The sequence below is a fragment of the Camellia sinensis genome, chromosome 11 (genome assembly GCF_055761805.1).
Source record: "Camellia sinensis isolate YWXY chromosome 11, ASM5576180v1, whole genome shotgun sequence".
NCBI lineage: Eukaryota > Viridiplantae > Streptophyta > Magnoliopsida > Ericales > Theaceae > Camellia > Camellia sinensis.
In genome coordinates, this window is record NC_138971.1 from 20558959 (window position 1) to 20568547 (window position 9589).

Sequence of the window (9589 nt, forward strand, 5' to 3'; positions counted from 1 at the left end):
GTAAGCATCCCTTGAGACTTGTAAGACTTGATAGATGAATACGGTTCATCTCTTGATTTGATATAGTTTTGATGTGCTTTGCTCTGAAAGAACCTCGGCTAATATTCGTATGGTCTTGGCATGTTTTGTTTGTACAGACTTCGGCTATATTCATGCAAAACCTTTATTATTAGTACCATTCACTGAGTATCCAAGCTCACCCTCTCTATATATATGTAGGTGATGAGCAGGACGTCGGCGACGCCTAGCTGTGTTTTTGAAAGCTTGTTTTGGACCTTTTTGCACATGTCGGCTTGACTTGTTCTATGTCGGAGCATTTGTGATTTGATCGGCTTGTTTTTTTTTTTGTATTCACGTTGGCTTTTGTGTTTACGTTGGCGAATCTTGAAAAATATGCTTCTTAGCTCATGTTCACTGTATTTTGTTTATGTCGGTTGAGAAGCCTCTTGATCAAGATGTAATATGTATTTTTGTACTTAGCTTAAAAAAAACTTGAATACAGTAAGGTGATGTAAAGATGCTTGCCAATTCATTTGATATATGCACAGCTCTTATGGACCACTTGCATTTGATGTATTTCTTCTGCATTTGTGAGCCCCCTATATATTATACTCTGATTGTGTGTGATTTTGTAAGATTGGCCTTCAGTAATCTCGGATTACTGGCCATCACGGTACCAAACTACTAGGGGCGATTTGGGGTCGTGACACTAATGTAGCATAATGAGGAGACAAAGCGAGCGGCATAAAGAAATATGCAAAGTAGGGGGATGGGGGGGGGGAATAGAAAAATATATGTTTTAGCTAGCATAAAGGGATAAAGCAATTTAGAAAATAAAAAGAAGCCCAAAGCTAGTTATAGGCTAATTTTTTTTATTATTAAAAATAAAATTTAACATGAAAATCCTAAATTTTTCATTGTTATATATGTAAAAGAATATAATTATATGCCTATATATGTTTTAACACAAACATATTTTCATTCTTTTCCTTAGATTCAATTAGTATAATGATTGAGCTATGGGATTTCAAGACACAAATAGTATCAAAACAATAAAAACCTTCAAATGCGCACACACACACACACACACACACACACACACACAAAAGAAAAGAAAAGAAAGAAAGAAAAGAAAAGAAAAGAAAAAAATTATTGAAAAAAAATCCATCCAAATTATTTTAATGTGGACCATATTTTGCACTCTTTTCTTTAGATGAATTAGTAATTTTATTAATCACTAAAAAAAGGAGGTCAAGCATAACCTGTCAAGAAATAATAGGAGTTTCAAAACAACAAAGACTGAAAAAAATAAATAAATAAACTATCTTAGGAAAACTCCAATATTAAATTGTTTAATTGGATCATATTTTTATTCTTTTTCATTTGGACCAGTCAATAATTTTTTTACTAGTCATCCAAAGAATGCAAAAGGCCAAAGTTAAAACATAAAAAAACAAGTTTCAAAATATCAAACATTAATAAAAATTTAAATAAATAAAAAAATAAAAAATAAAAACAGAGTTATTCTCATACAAAAGATTTATGAATCATATTTTGAGAATGATGTAGGACAACTTAAAAAATTTGGCCTAAGGCTACTGGCATTTATAAATAGGTTTTGTATTTTTTTTAAATAGGTGAATACTCAAATCGAGATACATCAGCTTGCACCTCATTAAGATTAGGAGGTCAAGAATTTACGTCTTAAGCACATGAAAGACTCTCTTTTTTTATGTCCCATGTTCAAATAAAAGGTGTCTTCTACAAAAGGTAGCCTATTTCCAATGAGAAATTGGCTATGCATAAATATTTCATGCCTTTCATTTTGTACTTCTAAAATAACCCACCTACTTTTGTGCATCTAATTCATATATATCACGGAAAAGAAAGTAGAAACAGAGACATTCTTCATATGGGACACTAGTGCTGAATCTTAGGTTTATAAAGAAGAAAATATATTCGACATAAATTACTAATACATTTTTTTATGGGTAGTTGAATAAATTTTTTTTTTTTTTGGGTGACAAATTTCAACTCATTTTTCTTGGTACCTTCTTAATAAAAAAATAATAATAAATTTCACATCTTTCCCATCATTCTCTTATCCTAAATTTCCCTTTTCAACTTCTCTCACTCTAAATATCAAGATCTAAATAAGGACGGACAGGAAAATTCTTGAGATTCAAATCCCCCAACATCTAATAGTTGGCAATCCTATAATCGAGTTTAAATAAATGAAAATGAGATAAACAACCTTAAAATCAAGGTAACAAATAGTTTTCAAACCCTGAATGTAATTGATGTTTCATCAATGACTTTTTTTTTTTTTTTTGAACAGCAAAAAACAAACTTCATTGATGATGATAACCATATATACATATGACATTACATCAAAGAAGGATGAGGAAATGCAAAAAGTGTCAAAGCATAACCACACGATCTCAACTAGGTTGGCACTGCAAGGAATGCCCAATCATTTGCTGGCATACCTCAAGGTTGATGAGAAAACAACCCCCCCCACCCCCACACACACACACAAATCGAACAGTCCAACAAGAACAGGATAGCAACAGGAAGAACAATCAGGAACACCCTTGCAACTGAAGACACCCCAAGGAAGAAATATTTGCTCAGCCAACACCCATACTGAATAGACACTACACATAAAGGACATGAATAGACAAAAATTTTCAAGATTTATTAGTAGGACTTAATTCTTAAAATTCCTATCCTTCGATTTATTTCTGTATCCAACTTGTGTGTCCTAACATTGTTGATATTTTTGTATGCGAGATCAACAATTAATGGAATAGGAACAAACAGTGAAGATTTGTCACTAAATGAAAATTGAACTAAGCTTCGACTAAACTTTCAAGATTTTCCAGCACAAGTTTTATTTCAAAAAAAATAAAGTAAAATAAAATAAAATCATTAAAAAATCCAATCTCAAACTCCTACTAAAGTACCTAATCCCTAATCCATTCTCTCTTCCATTGTCTTCCCTTGCGTTTTCTCTTTTTTTAACTGTTTTCTTGCTTCTCTCTAGAAATTTCTTCCCCTTCTATTTTTCAAATTTCCTCCTTCAAAGTCATGTTGTTGATTCTAATTATTGAGATACAAGTTGAGGCTTTACAATGGGAAGACTCATCACATTCATTCTTTGCATGCATGAAAATGTTACTACAAATTAGGTCTTATGGTTTTGTCTCTTTTTTATTTGACAATGGTTGACTTGAGTTGAGGCTCATCTCTAAGGGTGACTCTATTACAGTTCTTGTTGTCTTTTAGTGAAAAAAAGTAACTGGGAGGGAACTCTAACATCTCTTTCTCAACTTACATTTTTTGAATAGCAAAAAGCTTTATTAAAATAGGAAGAAAAAGTACCAGAAAACACAACAAACCAAGATAAAGGGAAAATATTGTGCAACACAAATCAAACCAAACAAGGCAATAACAAGGGAGAAAAAAAAAAAAAAAAACACAATGGGAGGGGGATGAGAATTGGAAAGGTTCTAACTCAGAGCCACCACCCATCAACCAAGAGGCAACTCTGTATCAACAATGTTCCTCAACTATCTTAATGATGGGAATGGAAACAAATTCACATTTCATTTGGGCAAAGATTTTGCAACTTCTCTCAATCCGTGTATGATAATTTGATGTTTCTCCCTTTTTTGCCTTTTTTTATGTTGTGGAAAGTGTCTGCTAAGTCTATGGCTTTCATGAGTTAAATTTTGTTTGTATTGATGAACCTCTTTGTATACAAACAGAAACATTACACAAAATAACATAACACATTTGTATCTCATTATTTTAAAACTAAAACAACCACCCAACTATCATATTATTTCAAATGTGTCAAGGCATCAGTATTTTTTCTCTATAAAATATCATTTTCCTTGATATCTTTATGTTGAAAACAAATTAGGATCTTCTCGAGTAATTTTTCCTAGAGTTATTTTAAAGTGTTTTTTATTAAGATTTAATCTTATAAAAGCTGAGATTTCGCAACAATAATATTAAGTTAAGGGTATAATAGTATTAATAATTACTTTTTTTTAAAAAAATCTCAACCATACAAAAAAATTATTTCAAAATTACTCTACGAAAAACCACTTTAGAGAATCTGGGCTCATTAAAAATAATAAAAATAAAACAACAACAATAACAACCAATCAAATTTTGAAAAATCTTAAGGTTGTGTTTGTTTTATGGATTTGAAAAATAAAAAAAATTCAAAAATAAACACAATATGTGTGTAAAATATATGTGAAATATACTTATGCTTTATTTATTTTTAACCATATTTTTCTTTTCTCTTTTCAAAATTTCAATCAAATTTATGAACCAAATCATTTGGACAACCTATGAACCAAACACAAACCCGTCTGCATAAACACAAACCCAAACATAACCTAAGAATAGAAACACAACCTATGAACCAAACCCACATGCCTAAACCCACCACTAAACCCTCTTTTTCACCATACCACCATCACTTGTTCACATATGTTACAGTCATTATTATTTAACAACACATTTACATTGAGATCTGCCAAATGATATTCATTTAAACAAAAAAACATCCAAAAAAAAAAAAAACCACAGATCAATCAAAATAGTAGAGGGAAGAGAGAGAAGGAAACACTACAATATGTATGTACACTAGAAGCAAAACCCTTGCAAAGAAAACACCAAATCATTTGAACAACCTATGAACCAGAACCAAACACAAACCCATTCGCATAAACGCAAACCCAAACGCAACCTGTTAGCAGGTATTTTAATATTATATTGTGATATTGGTTTCCATCAGGTCTTCCTAGTCTTCCAAGACTTTTCCATCCAAGTCTTGGTCTTGTCCTTCCATTCTTTCCATCCGAGCCTTCCAAGCTAAGGCTTTGCCAAAGTCTTCCAAGAGTCCACCAAGTCTTTATCCTTCCAAGACTTCCAAGTCTAAGTCTTCCAAGTCAAGTCCATGTCTTCCAAGTCTTTCAAGTCGTCTTCACCAAGTCTTGGTCTTATCTCCAGTAACTTATCCACCAGAACCTTTTTTGATTTCTATATATATATATTAACTTATGTCCTATCTTTGAGAATACACAAGGGTGAAGAAGTTTTGGTTGTGTTGTCTTGAGTGAGATTATCAGGCAAATAAAGAGGGTGTGTGCGATAAAGTTTTGGGTTTAACCAATTGTGCAGTATTGGTGAACCATACGACTTAGTGGGGCTGTTGTATCTTGGGGGGGACAAGTCAAGGTTTTTTCTGCTACACCGGTGTGAGGCTTGCCTAACCGCAGAGGGCTTGAATCTCCTTAAAGAGAGCGAATTTCCCGCGCCTCAGCCCTTTCAATAATTATTGTAATTTCTATTTTCTAGTGTTTTATTTGTAATTATCACCAACACAACCTATGAACAAAACACAAACCCATCTGTCTAAACCCACCACTAAACCCTCTTCTTCACCATAACCATTTAAAAAAAATCCCAAAATAATCCCAAAAAAATGAAAAAAATTAAAAAAATAAAATAAAAACAGAGAAGGAAACACTACAATATGTATGTACACTAGGAGCAAAACCCGTGCAAATATGTGTTACATTGTGTTTGTGTAGAGAGAAAATACCTGTAGGCTGTAAGAGTTCTTGGAAAGTGACTAATGAGTGTTTTCTCTCTTTAGATAGAGAAAGAGTAGAATGGAGTAGAGAGAGTGGGAAGGATGAGAGAAAATAGAGACCAAAGAAATGTGTGGTGTTTTCTTTCTAGAGAGAGAGAGAAAAGGGAGAGAGAGACTGCGGGACACACATGGAGAGAGAGAGAGAGAGAGAGAGAGAGAGAGAGAGAGTACCAGTACACCTCTGCAAAAACTAGGCTGCGCCTCTTGCACAAAGGGGGAGCAGAGGACAGGCGTAATAGTACGCGTGGGTGACACTCTCCATAAGGAGAGAAGGAGCAAAATGGAGAGAGAGAGAGAGAGAGAGAGAGAGAGAGAGAGAGAGAGAGAAAGAGAGTGTGTGTGGGAGGGGATTATAGGGGATAGAGGATAGTTTTACAGAGAGAAAGAAAAAGAAACTCTTAATTAGAATTAGAGAAAAGGAAGGATAACAGAACCCAAAAACTCCTACTCTAACCACGCTGCTGGCACTGAAACAGCAAAAAAAAATCTTCATGCTCAATTTCATTGCACATGTATATATCTATATCTATATCTATGCCATGAAAAAAAACATTTAAAGAAGCACAACCTTGGGGTCAGGAGGGCATTCATATCCAATATAACTGTGAAAAACTCAAATGGCCTCTCATTAAAAAGACTCAGGAGTAAGATTTTAAAAAGCGATCGCAACGCCATTATGTAACAGTTTTGGTGATTACTGCCACTCGTTACGGCCGCTTTTGCAGTGTGATTGAGATTCACTAGTGTGTCGGCCGTAGCGACTGCTATAGCGGTCGTAACGATGCCGTAACGGCCGTAACGGCTTATTACGCACCGTTACGTAACGGTTTCGAACTGCTTCTTTCGAAAAAAAAAAAAACTGAAAATGGGGGAAGAGGGATAGAGAGAGAAGAGGGAAAATGAAAAGGAAAGATGGAAGAGTGAGAAATAGAGAGAGAAAAGATAGAAGATGATGAACATGTTATTGATTTGTTAAACCTGTAAGACCTATGCTATTCTATTCAGCTGCTATCACTCAACGTATTGTTTGAAAATAATAATAATAATAATAAGTGTGATCATTATCTATTTATATGTATATTTAGGCTATCATTTATTCTTTTACTTTTATCATTGTTTAGTGATTGATTTTTTTTGTAAAATATCTAGAAAACATAACACTTACAATTATATATTAATACATTTTTTATACATGTCAATTTTTTTTTGATTAGTTTATTTTATCTTTATTTACTAGTTATCCAAAAAGAAAATGAATATTCAAGTGATCCAAACCCAAACAAAAAAAATTTCTTTATAATTTATTTTTTAATTTTTATATAATTACATTAGCATGTATAATTTATTTTTTAACGCTATTCAAATTAAAAGTTGTATATGCTTCCACAAGTATGATAATTAAAAAAAATAATTTTATACATCTAAGTCCAATAATTTTTTTTTGTTGCCACAAGCATAATATGGATTTATGACATATAAAGTCATTAATTATTAAAATAAAATGTAAAAAACTCAGTTTATAGTGATTAAAAATATGAAATATATTGGATCATATGTAAAAATTGATCAATATTTATTTTAAAACCCAAAAATATGATTATGGAAAAAAAAATATGTGTATCGGTAAATTTTTTCTAAATTCTGCGAAAAATAAAAAAATTCACGGTTTCGGTTACTGCAACCGTTACGCTACGGCCTTTATACCCCGCAACCGCAACCGCGCCACCGCCACCACTACAATTACGGCGACCGCAACTGCTTTTCCGAACCTTGCTCAGGAGGATAATCACATAAAACTTAGTAGGATTTTTCAACATCACCAATGTATTTTCACCCCAATACTAGTTCAAGTTTTGATCACAAATTGTCAAAAACAGTTTTCCGCATTGTCGTAGGATTCATTGCCATTGCCGTCGCCGGGGAAGACTATCGACAGTGACGTTCCAATCAAACGGTGTCGTTGCATAGAAAGAGATTGTGCTTGGGGCCGAAGATTCCGCTCTGTTCTTGATTGGGCCTTCGAATAAATTCTGAATGGTCCAGCCCACATCAGATCCGACTCATTCGCGGGTCAACTCAGTCAATAACCCAGTTTTGTTTTGTTCCGTATGTGCTCTACTTGTGTTGTGGGAGGGAAAAATATAATTTAGCCTATTTGAATAAAAATATTTATAAAATTATGGAGGTGCCAACTCATTTGGTAATTTCCGGTTTAAAAAGGGATTTTTTTAGTAATTTTTTTGATTAAAATATGAATTAAAAAAAATAATGTTTGTTAAAAAAAATTGACTTTTTTCCCAAAAAAAAAAAGTGTAAAAAGTTTTGTGGAAAGGAATGAATCTTTCATTTTTTTTTATGAATTAAATTTTTTTTTATAAAACTTTTTAACCTTTTTAATATTTTTTTAATTTTTTTACTAAAATAATTTTTTCCTGATAATATATGTGGTATCCCAACGTATTTTTATTGCTTAACAGTTGTATTCACAACTTCTATGTTTTTTTTTTTTCCAAAGACAATAAGGTAAATAACTTCGTAAGTCAAATGAGAATGCAATAAAACATGACCACAACATTTTTGTATTTGACCAATGTTGGGATTACAAAATTTTTTACTGAAATTTTTACCAAACAACTAAAGAACTTCTTCTTTGTAAGTCAAATGAGAATTCACTAACAATATGATCACACCATTTTTGTCTTTTAATTTTAAGGTGAAAGTTTAATAATAGAACTTTCTTATATACGCAAATCTCATCTTTTTATGCGCTCCACTCCACTCATATAAAAAAAAAAAAAAATTATGTCTGGTTTTATAATTAATATTTGTACATACAAAAAAATTGTTATAAATATATTAAATCAATTAGAACATTTAGATTTAAGGATTTATGCAAAATTCCAGGTGCCGGTGCAAGTGGTGCAAAAAAGATAACTTTTGTGCTCAAGAAAAATAAGCAGCAAATTAAGCTCTACTAAAACCAATTTTTTTATTTTTTTATTTTTGGGATAGAGGGTAATGAAGGGACTTGACCAATTTTTGAATGTCAAATAATTAAAGTAATATTTGGATCATGGATCAAAATAGGGAATTGAAATGAGAAAGGAACAAAAAAATAAGTAAAATTTCTCTTTTTCTTTTCAAATATCTATTAAAATTTATAATTCAAATACAAAGTAACTTATCATTTGAGAATAAAATTTTAATTTTTACCATCTGTATCTATTAACATGTTTCTTCCTATATTCTTACAGTAACTAATCTAAGAATCTGCAAGCATGTTTGGAGCTCTTTGTTGCCCCCCAAAGTCTCATTCTTTTGCTGGCTGTCCTGGAAAAACAGAGTGATTGGGGGATGCTACTGCTGTATTGCTACTACTGCTAATTGGTTTATAATCATCATTATGTGTTGTGGCAGTTGAGTGGATCAGATCAGATTGGAACATTCTGGTTGAGAATTGTTTTGTTATCTGCTAATGGCTGCTGTAATGGCTTGGTATTGGCTGCTAATGGTTGCTGCTGCAGTGCTAGTCTTGGTATTGGGTTGTTGCTTGGTGTTGTGCTGTTGTAATGGCTTTGGTGCTGTTTTGATATAATTAGTTTTGTTTGTTTTGGTCTTTGAAATCAGAGGTTAACTGCTGCTGTGTGTTGTTTTTCCTTGTATTTGGTTGGCTTCTTGCCAACTCTGGATGGTGTGCTAGCAAGAGATTGGATGGGCATATTAGTGCCAACCTAGTTGGGATTGGTATGTCCTGCTATGATGCTTTTTGCACCCATCCATTTCCTTTCTTGATGTAATGTGTTCTTGTTTCATCAATAAAGGTTATTTTTTTGCCGATCAAAAAAAAAAAAAAAAAACGTGTTTCTTCCTATATAAAACTTTTCATAATTCTCATTTCTTTCTTTTTTTCTT